This window comes from Triticum urartu, chromosome 1A (genome assembly GCF_056163025.1).
Source record: "Triticum urartu cultivar PI428250 chromosome 1A, HENAU_Tu73, whole genome shotgun sequence".
NCBI classification, from domain to species: Eukaryota; Viridiplantae; Streptophyta; class Magnoliopsida; order Poales; family Poaceae; genus Triticum; species Triticum urartu.
The window spans coordinates 412,215,769-412,235,858 of NC_141873.1; the positions used below are offsets into that span (position 1 = coordinate 412,215,769).

General features: G+C 44.0%; 1 long non-coding RNA gene across 2 annotated transcripts; it reads left to right on the forward strand.

Moving 5' to 3' along the window:
• Nucleotides 1-208: 208 nt before the first annotated feature.
• Nucleotides 209-3,248, forward strand: LOC125515682 (uncharacterized). 2 transcript variants are annotated; one of them, XR_007287093.2, is made up of 2 exons: nucleotides 209-628; nucleotides 784-3,248. It is a non-coding gene; the product is annotated as an uncharacterized LOC125515682 (long non-coding RNA). The 2 variants fall into 2 exon arrangements; XR_007287095.2 differs by having other exon boundaries at nucleotides 819-3,248.
• The last annotated feature ends 16,842 nt before the right edge of the window (nucleotides 3,249-20,090 follow it).

The window sequence follows — 20,090 nt, forward strand, 5'->3', positions numbered from 1 at the left end:
CGTCATAATACGCTTTTTTCCGTAAGTTTATGCTTTCACTTTAAATTTAAAACATATATGCGAGATGGTACTTAAACCGTTTCGTTCGCTGGTGACAATTATTTCCCGACGTAGTCGATGGGCCAACTCTGGCCCATAGCTCGTCCGCCCCACACAAGCCATTTGGGCACGAACGACGAAACTTCACGTCCCTCACTTGCCAAAAAAAATCCCCGCTCGTCTCCTCTCGAAACAAAACAATTCCCCGTTCGTCTCCCCACATGTGCCTGTTCCCATCTGTCCTCTCCCTCTCGACCCACGACGAGGCTCCAGCGTCGCGCCTTGGACCTCCCCGTGTCCGGAGATGGCCCGGCTGGGTGCCGCTCATAAGGAGGCTCCTTCGTCCAGGCCCTCCGCCGACTCAAGATTTGGCGGCCCTCTACTCCTCAACGCCCCACATCGAGAGCCCAATCTAGGAAATTAGCCCCGTTGCGCTGCACACCTCATACCCCTGCGTCGTCACAAGATGGTCCGGCTGGGCGCCGCTATGACGCACGAGCGTTTGATGTCCATGGAAGCCAGCTCCGCCACCCAGGCCCTCCTATGCAAGGTCGGCGAGGACACTGCTTTCTCGAAGTAGATCGCGCAGGTACACACACGTGCTCCCCTACCACTTACACGCTGATTTAGTTTGAAATCCAATTGTGACGTATTGATAAGCACCAATGCATCCTTGGTTTAGTTCCCACTGTCTTGAGTTACCTTGATTCTTTTAGTAATATCAAACTGATGAATACCTTTCAGATCTATCCGATATGATGTAAACGATACAAATACAGGGATTGCACATAAGTCATTGGATTTGACCTTTGTGAGGAATGCTACATCACTGTGCAATGCATTCATGAGATTCCAAGGGATGCTCAGGGAAGGTCAACAATAGCTGATTGTAGATGAAGTATTTATTGGTCCTGGCGCTATGTGCATATATAGTGGCTGATGATGATGAAGTACTGAACAATGACGAGGATAGATAGTTGTAAAAACCAAGCATTTCTAGCGAGGCGAAGCTAATTCTGGGAACAAGCCTTAATGTTGTGGGGGTCGGATTGAATGAATGTAGTGTGCTAACATGGTACATCCCTCGATTTGTATTTAGTATTCTCTTCCTGGTTAGCACTTGGAAAGTTAATTAGTCGGCACATATCTATGATAATAGAAGAAGTATTAATTATCTGACAATAGGTTTCTAATTTTCTTTGTGCTTAGTCCACAAGATAGGTGCGTGTTGTTTCTGATAATTACGATATTCTCGAACTCAACCTTTTCTGGTTTGTGCTTAATTAAAAGTTGCTCTATACTAGATATAAGGTGCCAATACTTCATTCTTGCAATGTACTCTTCCCAATAGTTGCCCTTATGAACTTTTTAGGTGAATGATAGAGGGTCTTTGTTTTAAACTCATGAATATGTTCCTCACAATAGGAAGAATGTAATATTGCTTGGCATGCATGTCTCCTTGAAGTACGGGCATCCAAGATTCCATACCGTGTATAACGGCTTTGACGTTAATTTAGAGTACACTTTGCCCTTCCCAAGCAGTTTCAAGGTTAATTGTGATACATGTGGCATTTCAAGTAGTAATTCCGCTCAAAGGTTAGATGTATACTTAAGTGTGGCTTCAAAATTCCATCGGTATCTTTGTAAAAGAATTCATGTTTTGTTTTTGCAGAAGTCCATATGACCTGATTTATCAATATGCACTATCATATATGCGCTGAAATGTATTCTCGACATTTTTTTAGAAAACCAGATGGAGGAAAATATGTGTGTTGTTTTTATCTGGGAAAACTGAGAGTCAGATGCACATGCCAAGACCATCGTTAATTTATTGCGTGTTTAACGGCTCAGAATGAAGAATTGCTACACCGGAACCTGGGCCATGCAGTGATTGATATTTCGGTTGCATCGCAGTTTCATCTGAGGTAAGTTATAAACGATGCATTGCTTCACCGTATTATATGCCGATGCTCTCATAATTTAATCTATCCGACGTATATACAACTTTCTTGGTGATCGTATTTTTCATGTTGTGTGTCGATGTGTATCACAACCTAACATGCAGACATAGATAAATTGTAATTATTGTTGTATACCGTTGGTTTTGGTAAAAGCTCATGTGTTATATGTTTTGGTGGGTTTTGGTAAAACCACTTCTCACCTTCAGAGATATATGTTTGTTGCTTGCTCTACACATGTCTGGTGCTCCAGCTCATGCATTCGTTTGATCTGACCATGGTGCATGGCATACATGTACGGAGAAACTTTGTATAGTGTTGTTAGCTGGTGGCATCTACAATTTAAGATAATCTATGTGACTTAAGATGATGCATGCATGAATTAAACCTGGCTATTAGATTAACTAACCTCGCAATATGAAACATTGCTATATGTACTCCTTCAACTTAACAAAAATGATGTGCCCACTTGCTTTGTCAATTGCAAAGAGGTGCGTATGATATGGAGAATCCTGAACATGGAAGATGAAAGACATATGTTGGCTGAGTGTGTTGGTCCTAAAGTGTTCCTTCAACGCTTCTTCACCTCGGAGGCCTCCAAACAAATGCTATGTATTTGCTCTTATGTGGACGTGGTGGCTAATCTAAAACAAAGTCAATGTTGGAGAGAAAAGATGCCATGTGAATGACACACTGTACTGAATCATAAGAAATGTTGTAGATTATGAGATGTTATGTCTGAAGAAACAAACAACGACTGTGACAGTGGCTCAAAGATGGAAACCGCCTAAAGCTGATGTGCTGAAAGTGAACATTGATGGTAGTTTCTTCTCGGATTCAGTTGAGGGAGGCTCGGGTTTTATAGTCAGAGACAACTCATGCAATGCAGGGGGCTCAGGAGCAAGAAAACTTCGTGAGCTTCAAGACCCTATGCATGCAGAGGCCGAGGCATGCTTGCATGCAATCCAGGAGGCTCAAACTTGGGCAATGAGGAGAATTACTAGACAGACGCACAGGAACTGGTGAAAGCCACCCCATCAAAAGATTAGGACCTGGCACCTAACGGTGTTCTCTTCCAGGAGATCAAAGCTTACCTAGCTTTACATTTTGTTATGTTTAAATAAAGTAAAGTACTGTCCTAGACTTTGTAATTTATAAGGTTGTAGATGCCCTTGTGGCATTCGATGTGAAGATTTGGTTGCTAGCGATCTTGCTGTGCACTCTGGTTAATGTAATAAGGTTTTCCATTAATTTTTTTTAACAAAACAAAAGAAATATCTATCCAACACAACGGGTCTGACTAGATCAATGTTATTTGCGCAAATGCCAAAAATAATCTCGATTGTGCAGGTCTTATAACAACATGTCAGTGTAAGAAAACATATTGTGGTGACAGTCACTCAGTTGCGATGCTCCTTCCAATTCACATGTTGCTATGAGCTAATTTGAACTTGTAGGTATAAGTTATGTAAGTAGGAGGAATAAATAATATCTGTCTCTTCTCTACCTGTAGATATAAGGAGAAGCATCAAGCTATAAAGGAGATCAAGAGTATCAACATGGTTACATGGATGACCCGAGGGAGAGACGAAGGAAGAGTGATATGTATGCCCCCGTTGCAACGCACGGGCTCTTTTGCTAGTAGATATATTGAAATAACAGAGCAAGATGCAAATATGGGAGTAACTGATAGAACATATCAATATATAGATGAAAGCAAAGTACACAAATAAATATTTAAAAATAGATAATGTAACAAAGATTTGATGCAAATATATAGATAATGTAGCAATAGACGGCATATGTTCACAAATTTAGGCCATGCTGACCGTGGTAGGTTGAGATTGAACATACCTAGCGCTCCCTGAAGTCATCCGAAATGGTGAGATAGAACTTCGTTTCTGACTGGCCACGACCACACTTGCCCGATTTGCGCTCGCACTCTGGACACATGAATGAACACCCACGAATCAGCTAGAACAAAAATGATTCCACGGCGATTTCCGCCGGTTGATTAACAGCGACGGACGGACTGCGAGAAGAGATGAGTGAATATTTCGCTAAGTTGATTACCTTCTCCATGATAAAAATCCCTGGCCCAATCCCGGAGAAAAACCCAGTCGACCAGAGTCTAGAATGTCGGTGCAGATAGGCGGCGGAAAGCGGTAGGGGCGAAATCCCGTGCCGTTTGGAGCGCGACCTCCGCCCGCCATCAACAGCTGTCGAGCTTAGGGTGGCCGCCGCGATAGAAGTTGATGAGGTGCAGAGTTGCAGAGGAGTCCACGGCGATTGGGTGGGGACAAAGTGGGCGAGGGTTTTCTTTTTATTTTTGCATGTGTGAGTGAACACACACGGTTCGCAGAGGCGATGGAGATGAATCGTGTGTGATAGTAAATCACCAAGATTGAATGGGAATCCAAATTTCCTTTGTCCTTTGTCCATGAGTTTTTTTCTACGATGAACATCAACCCTGCTAAACACCGTGTTCAAGTTTGGCACTTTTCCGGGTTCATTTACAATATTTAGGGGATTACGTGCATTTTCTAGGCATTAATGCACACAATTCAAATTCAAACAATCGATGCTTGAAAAGGTGCACGAGAACTGTCTGGAAAACCATGATCGTGCTATTTAGTAAATTCTCATGCCTTTTACAAGGAATGGGGAGATATTTCAAGGAAATGTGTTTACTGGGTAGTATAGAAAAATGAAATACATGCTTGGAAAACATGACGCCTGGCGTGGTGCCATGGTATGGCCTCACCATGCCCTGGTAAAAATTGGAGAATGTTTGTCTTATGTCGTCATACACGCCATTCATAAATCGAACCATCACCGAGGAAATTTCAAGGTTTTGAGGGGGAAATCAGCAAGATTGAAGGGGCCAGGAATCCAAATTTCCTTCCTAGCTTATCATTCAGTATTTTCTACTATCAACATACCCCCTCGAATGCAACATGTTCAAATTTGGAATTTTTCCGGGCTCATTTACCATATTAGGGGATTATGTGTATTTTCTAGGCATTAATCGACATATTTCAAATTCGAACAATCGACGCACGAAAAGGTGCACAAGAACAGTCTGAAAAAACCATACTCGTGGTATTTAGTAAATTCTTAAGCCTTTTACAAGGAATGGGCAGAGATTTCAAGGGAATGCGTGGCAATAGTCAACCACAAACGCGTCATTTACTGGGTTATCAACTATAGAAAAATGAAATACGTGCTTGAAAAACATGACGCCTGGCATGGTGCCATGGTATGGCTTCACCGTGCCCTGGTTAAAAGCTAAGAAGGTTTGATTTATGTCGTCATGCACGCCCTTCATAAATCGAACCATCACCGAGGAAGTTTCATGCTTTCGAGAGGGAAATCACCAAGATTGAAGGGGAATCCAAATTTCCGTCCTAGTTTGTCATTCAGTTTTTTCCAACGATCAACATACCTCCTCAAATGCAACGTGTTCAAATTTGACATTTTCCGGGCTCATTTACCATATTTAGGGGATTATTTGCATTTTCTAGGCATTAATGCACATAATTCAAATTCGAACAATCGGTGCATCAAAAGGTGCACAAGAATGGTCTGGAAAACCATGCTCGTGCTATTTAGTACATTCTCATGCCTTTTACAAGGAATGGGCAGATATTTCAAGGAAATGTGTGGCAATAGTCAATCATAAATGCGTCGTTTACTGGGTTAACAACTATACAAAAATGAAATACATGCTTGGAAAACATGACGCCTGGCATGGTGCCATGGTATGGCCTCACCGTGCCCTGGTAAAAATTTGAGAATGTTTTCCTTATGTCGTCATGCACGTGTTTCATAAATCGAACCATCATTGAGGAAGTTTCATGGTTTTGAGGGGGAAATCACCAAGATTGAAGGGGGATCCAAATTTCCTTTGTCCTTTGTCCATGAGTTTTTTCTATGATGAACATACACCCTACAAATCACCGTGTTCAAATTTGGCACTTTTCTAGGTTTATCTACCATATTTAGGGCATTATGTGCATTTTCTGGGCATTAATGCACATAATTGAAGTTCAAACAATCGGTGCATGAAAGGGTGCAGAAGAACGGTCTAGAAAACCATGCTCGTGCCATTTAGTAAATTCTCATGCCTTTTACAAGGAATGGATAGATATTTCGATGAAATGTGTGGCAACAGTCAACCACAAACGTTTGTTTATTGGGTTTTCAATTATAGAAAAAATGAAATAAGTGCTTGAAAAACATGATGCCTGGCATGGTGCCATGGTATGACCTAACCATGCCCTGGTCAAAATTTGAGAAGGTTTGGCTTATGTCGTCGTGCACGCCCTTCATAAATCGAACAATCACCGAGGAAGTTCCATGCTTTCGAGAGGGAAATCACCAAGATTGAAGGGCAATCCAAATTTTCTTTGTTCTTTGCCCTGGAGTTTTTTTCTACGACGAACATACACCCTGCAAATCACCTTGTTCAAATTTGGCATTTTCTGGGCTCATTTACCGTATTTAGGGGAGTATGTGCATTTTCTAGGCATTTAGCGCATATAAATCCAATCTAGCTACAGTTGCAAGGGTGTGATGTGAGGAACGTGGACTGTCATTCGATCGCAGCGCATCCTACGGTGCACACACGCGATCCGCGTGGCTGGGGTTCTAGCCAATCATAACGCAACACACAATAGGCTCAGCGCACACTGTTTCCGGAAGCGATGGAGATGAACCGTGTGCGATAATGAACGAGGAAAATTGTAAGGGAAGCCAAATTTCCTTTGTCATTTGTCGTTGAGCTCTTAAATACCACCGCACTGTACGGCTGCCCGGCCCCTCCATCCCAAAGCTCTCTCCATGCGTCATTCATGGCACTACGGCGCACGGTAACTGGTAAGGAAGCGATTGCATCCCGCCACGTGCGTTCCTCGCCGCCCGCGACCGCCCACATGGTAAGGAAGCGATGGCATCTTGCCGCACCGAGTTCATCGCGGCCGCCGGCCACACAGTTATGTGGGCGGACTTTGAGGCTGCCATGGCCAAATGGGCGGTGGATCTAGAGGCGGCCAAAGCCGCACAGAAGGAGCAGAGCAGAAAGCAGTCAAGAAAAGGGAGTCCCACCGCCACAAGAAAGAAGAGGCCGGACGCCATGGTGAGGAGAGCTTGGCGGAGATCGAAGCACGGTGGGCTGCCGCCTACAAGGCCGGGAAGGAGAACACCGGCGTCTGTCCAACATGCCCCGATGGCAGCATGTGAGAGGTAGTTTAAGTTTGTAGTATTAGAGCAAATTACTAGTAGTACTTTAAGTTTGTAGTATTAACGTACAATGTCGGTAAGAGCATCCTTTGAGGGCTTTGAGTGTTGATTAGCATGTGTGCCCGTGTGCGTTTTTTGCGTTAATCATTAGAAGATCACAAAGCACACGGTTCCTATGTCGTACCCGTGTGCGTTTTTTGCGTCCATAAGTCAGTTACCCATGCGATGTTTCCTAATAAACCAGGCGTACCATTGACCGAAAAAATCAACTACATGTGTACATTTTTTTGGAGTCGGGATCTGCCAATTTTCTATTTTCTCGCACATGAGTATTTTATGCGCTTCATCTATGTTGTGTGTTTCCTTCGCCCAAGTTTCAAGTTTCGCAGCGAAACTTTCATTAGGCGCGCGATTTCAGAATTTATTCCTCCAACCACATCCCCACCCATCAAATTTCCTCAGTATCTCTCCCCCCACGCCTCCCCCTACGGCAGCTCAAACCGCCGCCGCCGCAACCACAACTTGAACCACATCTACGTTCTGCTCGGATCCAGTCAGGTAACCCACCAATCTCTATTACGGCCCCGGCCTGATTGCTTAAATGGCCCTTGTCCATGTACTTACACATGGTCATAACGGCCGATGCTGTTGTTTGCCATCGAGGTTAGCTGCATCCCATGTCTTACAATATTTCACATCATTTGTGCAATTGCAGTTTAACTTCTACCATTTAATGGTTGCCAGTAGGTATACATGTCAAAGGAACTGATCCATGCTTCGACCCAGAGGAACAGCTCGCCTCCGTGATAACCCACAAGTATAGGGGATCGCAACAGTCTTCGAGGGTAGAGTATTCAACCCAAATTTACAGATTCGACACAAGGGGAGCCAAAGAATATTTGAAGGTATTAGCAGCTGAGTTGTCAATTCAACCACACCTGGAGATTAATTATCTGCAGCAAAGTGATCAGTAGCAAAGTAGTTTGATAGTTTTGATAGTAGTGACAGCAGCAATAGTGACAGTAACAATAACAGTGATAGCAGTAATTTTGTAGCAAGTGTAACAGTGATGATAGCAGTAGTAACTTAGCAAAAAGAATATGGAAAAGTTCGTAGGCATTGGATCGGTGACTTGCTAGATGATATTCATCATGTGACAGTTATAACCTAGGGCGACACAACACTAGCTCCAGTTCATCGATATAATGTAGGCATGTTTTCTGTAAATAGTCATACGTGCTTTATTAAAAGAACTTGCATGACATCTTTTGTCCTACCCTCCCGTGGTAGAGGGGTCCATACTGGAAACTAAGGGATATTAAGGCCTCCTTTTAATAGAGAACCGGAACAAAGCATTAACACATAGTGAATACATGAACTCCTCAAACTACGGTAATCACCGAAAGAAGTCCTGGTTATTGTCACTCCGAGGTTACCGGATCATAACACGTAGTAGGTGACTATAACTTGCATGATCGGATCTAGAACATGGATATAATGATGATAACATAAATGGTTCAGATCTGAAATCATGGCACCCGGGCCCAAAGTGTCAAGCATTAAGCATGGCAAAGTTATCAATCTAAGAACATGGTGGATACTAGGGATATATACCTAACAAAACTAACTCGATTACATGATGAATCTCATCCAACTCCTCACCGACCAGGGAGCCTACGAAGGAATTACTAACTCCCGGTGGGGAGCATCATGGAATTGGCGATGGAGAAGGGTTGGTGGTGAAGAAGAATGAAGATCCCCTCTCTAGAGCCCCAAACGGACTCCAGATCTGCCCTCCCGAGGAAGAACCGGGCTTGGCAGCAGCTCCGTCTCATGGATCGCGATAATTCTTTCTCCCCGATTTTTTCTCCGAAAATAGGAATTTATAGAGTTGGTTTCAGGGTCAGCAGGGCCACTAGGTGGGGACAACCCACCTGGGCGCACCAGGAGAGGGGCGCGCCCTGGTGGGTTGTGCCCACCCAGGGGCCCCTCTCCGGTAGGTCTTGGCTCCAGAAATTCTTATATATTATATAAAAATTCCTCGCAAATTTCCTTCCATTCCGAGAACTTCTATTGCTGCACAAAAACAACACCATGGTAGTTCTGCTGAAAATAGCGTCAGTCTGGGGTTAGTTTCATTCAAATCATGCAAATTAGAGTCCAAAACAAGAGGAAAAGCGTTAGGAAAAGTAGATACGTTGGAGACGTATCAACTCCCCCATGCTTAAACCTTTGCTTGTCCTCAAGCAAATCAGTTTATTGTCACATCCTTGCTTTCCTGTTATGCATTAGGTTTGGTTGAACTTGTGCATCATGTTTAAATTTATTTTAAACTTGAAATGGGGGCTAATCAACCCCAACACCCCCTGAAAATGCTAATTTCCAACAATTTGAATTTCAATGAACCCAAAATGCCCTTCATAAAAGCCCACCATTTTTGGTCTTGATTAAAACCTCTGCCAAAAATGGTCTTGCAATTTATGGAGCCATTCTGGATTTTTGAACAAGCCATAAGTATTTGAATTTGGGCATTTTAAATGCTATAAATATTTTAAAGTGCTCAAATAATCTTGGAAGCATTTTTAGGCAGTTGAGAATATTCTCAAATGTGCCTCTGAATATTTCCAGAGTTTTCGGAAATGAAATAGTATTTATTCTATTTCAATACACAGAGCAGGAAATAAATAAAAGAGAAAACAAAAAGGACCAGAGTCTTACCTGGAAGCCCACCAGCCGGCCCACCTACTGGCCCAGCCCACCTCCTGTGCCAGCGAGCTGCTTGCACTCGCCAGCACAGGCAAGCAGCTGCTCGACGGCGAGCACAACATGCGTGCCACGCAGCTGCCCGCCGCCTCGCCGCTCCCCTCGGTGAGCTGTCGACGTGGGACGAACCCCCTCTCTCTCCCCGACCTCGCAGACACTCGCTCTCCCCTCTGGTTCCTCTCTCTCGCCCTCCCCGACATCGCCCGAGACGTCACCGTCGCCGCCGCTCGCTGCAGCCGCGTCCAACGCCGTCCCCGCGCCCTCTCACCGTGTTCGGACGGTTCGCCATCGTCGACTACGTCGACTAGCCAAGCCGCACGACGCCGGAGCCCCTGCAACGTCGCCGTCGTCTTCAACCTCGGGCCGCCCGAGATCGCCGTCGCCGTTCTGACCGCACCGAGCCTTCCCCGAGCACACTGACCCTCCTTGCAGCTTCCCTGTGAGCTGATGAACCTCCCCGTGCTTTCCGTTTCGCCCCTAGAATACCGTAGACGCCACACCTCTTGTGTTCGAACATGCCGCCGCCTGACCACATCGCCGGCGATGCTCCGGTGACCATTTGGTCATGGGCTTGTGCCCGTCACACTCCCCGCGCGGCGTAGATGATGTAGGTGCTTTCGCCATGCCGCCTAGGCCACTTCAGCCACCCGCATGAGCTGAACTGAGCTTCGGCCTCCGCCAAGCTCGTCGCCGGCGATGCTCCGGCCACTCCCCGGCCAAGCCATCACCATGGCTGGATGCGGGCGAGCACCAGCTGCCCGTAGCTGCTCTCCGCGCATCAAATGGTGCCCTGTGGGCGATTCCCGCAGCGCGCCGCCGCATCTGGCCTCGCCGGCGGCTAAACACCGGCAGGCTTTGACCCGCTGACCGGCGAGGTTGACTCTGCTGACACGGGTTGACCTCCCCCTCTATCTCACTGACATGCGGGCCCCGCCCGGCCAATTACTCTATGAGTGCTAACTAACTAGGTTAGTTTAATTAGTATAGTCACTGACTAGTGTGCCCTGCCCAGTTAATTAGGCTAACTAAACGTAGTTAGAGCACAGAGTCACTGACCAGTGGGCCCCACTGGTCAGGTTTGACTGGCCCCTGGCGCCTTTGACTCGCTGACATCACAGTGACGCAGTGCTGACGCAATTACTCTTTTTTTCTGGATTTATTCTTATATAGGAAATTCCAGAAAATAGCCTAAACTTCTAAAAATCATAGAAAATCAACCATAGCTCCAAATCGAACAAATTATATATGAAAAATGATCAGAAAAATTCAATCTATCCATCTGTAATGGTTTCATGCATGACAAACCACTTTAACTTTGTTGTTTAGGTGAAACAAGCTAACACACTCATTATGCATAAGAACTTTAACCTTCATTTGAATCTTTGATTCAAATGGACCCATCTCAACTTGTTTCACATTGCATTAGGCAGGACACATCATTTTGCCATGTCATAGCATGCATCATATTGTTGCATATTATCATGTGTTGATTATGTTCTGTGTGTCCTTCGTGGTAGGTTCTGCCTCCGTGGATATCTCCGAGTATCCAACTGAAGGGCAGTACCCTACTACCACTCCATCAGGCAAGCAGCCCCATTGATCATATCGATACAATCCCATGTTCTCGTCTCTGCTCTCATTTACTGCATTAAGGCAACAACGTTTCAAACTGCTGTGTGCTACGGTAGTTGAACCCTTATCCTCTGCATGACCTGTCATTACCACAGTAACTAGATGAAACCCACTAGCATGTGTAGGAGTTGATTGAGCCATGTATGTGTTTCCTACCTTGCTATGCCTGCTATGCTTAGAGTTGTGTCAGGTCTGGTTCATCTGGGTGATGGGCTAGAGTGAAATGATTATGTCGCTAATGTGAGGGATGTGTTGAACATGTTTTGGTAAAGGTATCGATGAGAGGCCATGTAGGAGTACATGGTGGGTTGTTTCATTGAGGCCGTCCATAAGAACTGAGATCTGTATGCGTGATTTAAGATTCAGCTACTACCACACATTGGGTCCTGAAATATGACCCCGCTCGACTTACTGACCCCTCTCGTCCTTTGTCCAGGAGTTGCAACTAGTTTCTGGTGTTTGTAGGTTATGTGTTGGTGGCCGTGCGTAGCGCTGACCCTAGGGGTGGGCTATGATGCGGTAGATACACCGTGGCACGGTGTACCAAGTCTCCCGTTTGGTGTCTCGGGAACTCTGCACACATCGTTTGGGGCCGTTGAGGACACCCCGGCCGGATTTCCTTGTGGATGGAACCTGAATAGGCGATAAACCCGGACTAGAGACTTGTGCGGTTAGTCAGGTCGTGGTCTACACCCACGTCGGCTTTCGCTTGAAGTCTGCCGAGCACATGTCATGTGCAGACGCTAAGTGGTGGAAACATATGTGACGAAGTACACCCCTGCAGGGTATAAAACTATTCGAATAGCCGCGTCCACGGTAAAGGACTACTTGGTTGCCTATATAGTTCATAGACAAGTTAATAGTTACTACTAAAAGACTCAAGATAAGTGTGAGTACCGAGGATGGTCTCTCATAGGATGACGAGGGAGGATCCCCGGTGGACTATTGTGTTGGTGATTAGTGGACTCGTGTGCGAAAACTATTTTACTAGTGGTGTCTCGTAGGATAGATTAGCCAAGAGTCAAAGCTGGCTTGCTGCAATAACTCCACCACCTTCTTGAGAATGAGCATGTATAGTAGGTTCTGATGTAAGACTTGCTGAGTACCTTTGTACTCATGTTTGCTTAATTACTGTTTTCAGATGACAACACCGCCCCCTACAATGGGTTTTATGTAGATCTTGACGTCGATGAGTGACTTGCCACCCAGGTGGTGATCCTGGCCATGGAGGGCCCTATGTAGATAGACAGGCTTCGAGAAGCCTTCTTTCTTTCTAGTGTCTGTACTCAGACTATTTGCTTCCGCATGTGCTTGTATGCTTGTATGACTTGAGTGTCGGGTCATGTGACCCCTATCTATATGAACATGTTATGTATGGCTCTCTGGAGCCTTTAAATAAAGTACTTGAGTTGTAGAGTTTTGTTGTGATGCCATGTTGTATTTGCACATATCGAGCATATTGTGTGTATGATTGAAATGCTTGGTATGTGTGGGATCCGACAATCTAGTTGTTTATCCTTGGCAGCCTTTCTTACGGGGAAATGTAGTCTAGTGCTCCTCGAGCCATAGTAGTCCGCTACAGCCCGGTTCACCGGAGTCCTGCTAGCCCAGCACTACTTCTCAGGAAACTTGACTGGCCGGCATGTGTTTCACTTCGTTCCTATGCCTGTCCCTTCGGGGAAATGTCACGCGGTGACATCCGGAGTCCTGCCTAGCCTGCTATAGCCCGGGTTCCCCAGAGTCCTGTTAGCCCAGTGCTACAGCCTGGATTTACTCACTGATGACCGACATGCTTGATGTGATTCATGTATGCCTGTCTCCATAGGTCTGTGCCGCTTTGGGTTCATGACTAGCCATGTCGGCCCGGGTTCTCTGTCATATGGATGCTAGCGACACTATCATATATGTGAGACAAAAGGCGCAAACGGTCCCGGGCCATGGTAAGGCGACACCCGTGGGGATACCGTGCGTGAGGCCGCAATGTGATATGAGGTGTTACCGGCTAGATCGATGTGACTTGGAATCGGGGTCCTGACATTTATAAACTAAAAGTGAAAAAGAGAAACTTTTACAAACTCTTTTGCTCTTGTTTTGCATAAATAAGTTTAAACAGACCCAGGTTTTCAGCCAATCATTATAACTAACCATGTCGACAATAACCCTTAAAGATTATAATGACTCATATCAATGACACAATCAGCTAACGAGCAATAATAAGATATCTCAAATAGCAACATGTTGTCAAAACAACCATGATATAATATGACAATAGTGGTATCTCGCTAGCCCTTTCTGAGACCGCAAAACATAAATGTAGAGCACCTTCAAAGTTCAAGCAGCGACTAAACATTGTAATTCATGGTAGAAAAGATCCAGTCATGATGCACCCAACATTAGCTACACACAATGCATAAATCACGACAACTGTGCTCTACTCAGTTTCTGGCGCTTATTTTAGAAGGTGATGACACAACATAAAAGTAAATAGATAGTCCCTTCGCAGAGGGAAGAAGTGATTTGCAGAGGTGCTAGAGCTCAATTTTTAAAATAGAGACAAATGATATTTTGAGACATGCACCCTTCTCATTTACTTCACGACCATTAATTATCAGTATCTCCCATGCTAAACAGGCTAGTGGCAGTTCCCAAGCGATAAATGTAAAGGTTTACTACCCCTCCACCAACAATCACATTCCACGACTTGTCTGAAACAACAGGTGCCGTCCAAACCAACAACAGTCTCGGGGGAGTTTTGTTTAATTATTTGCATTTTTGAGTTCCGGATTGGGAATCCCTATTACCGCCCTTTTCTCGTGCGATGGCGAGTGAATAAACACTCGACCTGAGAATAACCCGCTTAGCATGAAAGATACCGACCACCTCATGTCATTCCATGAACGATCTAGGCACACAAAACAGATAATTTTTTAGAGGTGGCACATGGAAATTTACTTGGGATGGCAGGGTAATACCGCATATAGGTAGATATGGTGGACACATCTAGAATAACTTTGGGTTCAAGGTTTTTGATGTACATGCATAATCCCCACTTAGTACAGGCGAAGGCTAGCAATTAGATTGAGAAGCGGCCAGCTAGAGAACAACAATGATCATGACCATGCATTATGCATAAGTAACATTGGACACTAGCATGAGTATGATATGATCACCATGAACATAAATATTATAGAGGCTATGTTGGTTTTGATTCAACTACATGCACGAACATGTACCAAGTCAAGCCACTTGAACATTCAGAGGAGGATACCATATCATCATACTACATCACAATCATTTTAACGCTATGTTGATATCCAAGATAAATCATTATCAGCTCCTAGCTACTTATGCATGGCATGAGAAACTATTATCTCTAATTGTCATTGCAAACATATTTAATCATACTGGGCTGAATCATGGATGCTAGGTTAAACATATTTACACAGACAAAACAAGTTGAGTTCATTCCAGTTTCTCTGTGCCACGGCCAGTTCATCGGATGTCGTCATTATTGCCTTTCAATTGCATGACTGAATGATATGAAAATAATAATAGTGCAAGAGTGCCATGGACTAAGCTGGAATCTGCAAAACATTTTATTCAATAGGAGAAGCCAAGGTAAAATGTGCTCTTTATTAGTTCAACAATTATTCAATTGAGAGCCACTCAACATTTTCATCGTGGTCTTGTCCTCGGTACAACTCGAATAAAAAGAAAAGAAATTTAGAGAAACACACTGAAATATTTTTGGAGTTTTTGGTTTTCTTGAACAAGCAAATAAGGGGAAAACAAAAACGAGAAAAACTATTTACACGGGGAAGCTCCCAACAAGCAAAAGAAGAACAAGGAAATCTTTTTGGGTTTTCTATTTAATACTACAGCAAAGCATGCATAGAAAGTAAATTAACTACAACTATTTTTTTGTTTTTATAAAGTTTATCAAACACACAAGAAGAAATAAAGAAAATAATTCTAAGCATGGATGATACAATGAAAAAGTGTGGACACCAACAAATGGGATAAATAGACATGACTGTAAAGTCGGTGGAAACACGTACTCCCCCAAGCTTAGGCTTTTGGCCTAACTTGGCAGTCGATCAGTATCCTGGAGGGTAGTAGGGGTGCTGAGGAGCGGGCATACACTCATCCCACTGTAGAGGCTCCTCCTGTGCCGCTTCCGCAGCAGCCTGAGCGTTCCGGTAGGCGATGATATCCGCTGGCATGATCCTATTTCCGCCCCTGGTAGCAGAATCAAACAAAGAAGGTGTAGGCAGTGGAATAATATCACGAGTTTTAACGCTAAAAACCAGGTTATAAGGAATAGGAATGTCAGGATAATCTCGTGCAAGAAAATTATGGTGCTCCATGGCTGCCCTGTCTAGATAAACCTTGGTCAGAGGCTAATCATGAGGGCGTATCTCAACCTAAAAGTGAGCCGCCAAACGAGTAGAAAAAATCCCACCATGTATTTCACCCCGGGATTTATTAAGATGGAGGCGACGAGCCACAATAGCTCCCAAACTATGGGTGTTGTCGCCCCTAGTGCTCGACATAAAACAGCAAAGTCTGGTGCGTTGAGCGCACCTACTTTCTTTCTAGCAAGCAAGCACTTAGCAACAAATAAAGCAAAGTAATGTATGGAAGGAAAGTGTATGCTAGCAGCAGTAGTGGCTGACACCCCTCTCTCATCTCCCACTGTCAAAGTGCCATAAAAATCCTCAAACCCAACCAGCCTAGGCCCGACTAAGATCCCATCAGAGGGGATCAAGCATATACACAAAATTCAGTAAGTGGTATCTGATGGTTTTCAACATATAAATCGAAGCTCACTTTAGGAGGATTATTCCTAGGCAGGAAAGTAAAACTCTGAACAAAGATATTTGTGAGGATTTGGTGCTGGTCACACTCATCTGCGATGAAGTCGGTGAGGCCAGCATTCGCAACATATTGTGTGAACTCCTGAAGGATTCCGGCCTCTTCCAGGAACGGGGTGTGCGGCCATTCGCATGGCCGTACCTCCGCCAACCTCCGGGGGTGGAGATCACTTTTTCTGACAAAAAGACTTTAAGGGAACCCCCTATAGTATAATTGGTGCAACAAACCCAAATTGCAAGTACCATGACTTGAACCTGGGTGGGTGGGAAGGTGATGTCTACTACACAACCTTCTTCTTGTAGACGTTGTTGGGCCTCCAAGTGCAGAGGTTTGTAGGATAGTAGCAAATTTCCCTCAAGTGGATGACCTAAGGTTTATCAATCCATAGGAGGCGTAGGATGAAGATGGTCTCTCTTAAGCAACCCTGCAACCAAATAACAAAGAGTCTCTTGTGTCCCCAACACACCCAATACAATGGTAAATTGTATAGGTGCACTAGTTCGGCGAAGAGATGGTGATACAAGTGCAATATGGATAGTAGATATAGTTTTTGTAATCTGAAAATATAAAAACAGCAAGGTAACGAATGATAAAAGTGAGCGTAAACGGTATTGCAATGTGTGGAAATAAGGCCTAGGGTTCATACTTTCGCTAGTGTAAGTTCCCTCAATAATACTAACATAATTGGATCATAAAACTATCCCTCAACATGCAACAAAGAGTCACTCCAAAGTCACTAATAGCCGAGAACGAACGAAGAGATTATGGTAGGGTACGAAACCACCTCAAAGTTATTCTTTCCAATCAATCCATTGGGCTATTCCTATAAGTGTCACAAACAGCCCTAGAGTTCGTACTAGAATAACACCTTAAGACACAAATCAACCAAAACCCTAATGTCACCTAGGTACTCCATTGTCACCTCAAGTATCCGTGGGTATGATTATACGATATGCGTGACACAATCTCAGATTCATCTATTCAACCAACACATAGAACCTCAAAGAGTGCCCCAAAGTTCTACCGGAGAATCACGACGAAAACGTGTGCCAACCCCTATGCATAGGTTCCCAATGTCACGAAACCCGCAAGTTGATCACCTTAACATACATCAAGTGGCACGTGGTATCCCATTGTCACCACAGATATCCACGGCAAGACATACATCAAGTGTTCTCAAATCTTTAAAGACTCAATCCGATAAGATTACTTCAAAGGGGAAACTCAATTCATTACAAGAGAGAAGAGGGGGGGGGGGAAGAAACATCATAGGATCCAAATATAATAGCAAAGCTCGCGATACATCAAGATCATATGATCTCAAGAACACGAGAGAGAGAGATCAAACACATAGCTACTGGTACATACCCTCAGCCCCGAGGGAGAACTAATCCCTCCTCATCATGGAGTGCACCGGGATGATGAAGATGGCCACCGGTGAGGGTTCCCCCCTCCGGCAGGGTGCCGGATCAGGGTCCCGATTGGTTTTTGGTGGCTACGGAGGCTTCTGGCGGCGGAACTCCCGATCTATTGTGCGTTCTGGAAGTTTTAGGTCACGTAGGTATATATGGGTGCAGGAGGTACGGCAGGGGAGCCACGAGGGCCCCACGAGACAGGGGGGCGCGCCCTAGGGGGGGGCGCCCCCCACCCTCGTGAGCACCTCTTTCCTTCCTTGACGTAGGGTCCAAGTCCATCGGGTGTGTTTCCTTCCAAAAATATCTTCTCCAGTTGATTTCGTTCCGTTTCGACTCCGTCTGATATTCCTTTTCTTCAAAACACTGAAATAGGCATAAAACAACAAATCTGGGCTGGGCCTCCGGTTAATAGGTTAGTCCCAAAAATAATATAAAAGTGGATAATAAAGCCCAATATTGCCCAAAACAGTAGAGAATATAGCTTGGAGCAATCAAAAATTATAGATACGTTGGAGACGTATCAAGCATCCCCAAGCTTAATTCCTGCTCGTCCTCGAGTAGGTAAATGATAAAAACATAATTTTTGATGTGGAATGCTATTTGGCATAATTTCAATGTAATTCTTCTTAATTGTGGCATGAATATTCAGATCCATAAGATTCAAGACAAAAGTTCATATTGACATATAAAATAATAATACTTCAAGCATACTAACAAAGCAATTATGTCTTCTCAAAATAACATGGCCAAAGAAAGTTATCCCTACAAAATCATATAGTCTGGCTATGCTCCATCTTCACCACACAAAATTTTTAAATCATGCACAACCCCGATGACAAGCCAAGCAATTGTTTCATACTTTTGATGTTCTCAAACTTTTTCAATCTTCACGCAATACATGAGCATGAGCCATGGACATAGCACTATAGGTGGAATAGAATGGTAGTTGTGGAGAAGACAAAAAGGGAGAAGATAGTCTCACATCAACTAGGCGTATCAACGGGCTATGGAGATGCCCATCAATAGATATCAATGTGAGTGAGTAGGGATTGCCATGCAACGGATGCACTAGAGCTGTAAATGTATGAAAGCTCAACAAAATAAACTAGTGGGTGTGCATCCAACTTGCTTGCTCACGAAGACCTAGGGTAATTTGAGGAAGCCCATCATTGGAATATACAAGCCAAGTTCTATAATGTAAAATTCCCACTAGTATATGTAAGTGACAACATATGAGACTCTCTATATGAAAAACATGGTGCTACTTTGAAGCACAATATATGAGACTTGTTATATCATGGTGCTACTTTGAAGCACAAGTGTGGAAAAAAAGGATAGTAGCATTGCCCCCTTTTTTGTATGGCCTTTCTTTTTTATTTATTTGGCCTTTTTTGGGACAATGCTCTATTGAATGATGATCATCACACTTCTATTTATTTACAACTCGATGATACAACTCGATACTAGAACAAAGATGACTCTATATGAATGCCTCCGGCGGTGTACCGGGATATGCAATGAATCAAGAGTGACAAGTATGAAGAAATTATGAACGGTGGCTTTGCCACAAATACTATGTCAACTACATGATCATGCTAAGCAATATGACAATGATGAGTGTGTCAACTAGGTGGTGGAAAGTTGCATGGCAATATATCTTGGAATGGCTATGGAAATGCCATAATAGGTAGGTATGGTGGCTGTTTTGAGGAAGGTATATGGTAGGTGTATGATACCGACGAAAGGTGCGCGGTATTAGAGAGGCTAGGAAAGGTGGAAGGGTGAGAGTGCGTATAATCCATGGACTCAACATTAGTCATAAAGAACTCATATACTTATTGCAAAAATCTAGAAGTTATCAAAGCAAAGTATTACACGCGTGCTCCTAGGGGGATAGATTGGTAGGAAAAGACCATCGCTCGTCCCCGATCCCCACTCATAAGGAAGACAATCAATAAATGAATCATGCTCCGACTTCGTAACATAACGGTTCACCATACGTGCATGCTACGGGAATCACAAACTTCAACACAAGTATTTCTCAAATTCACAACTACTCAACTAGCATGACTCTAATATCACCATCTCCATATCTCAAAACAATTATCAAGTATCAAACTTCTCATAGTATTCAACACGCTCATAAGAGAATTTTATTATTCTTGAA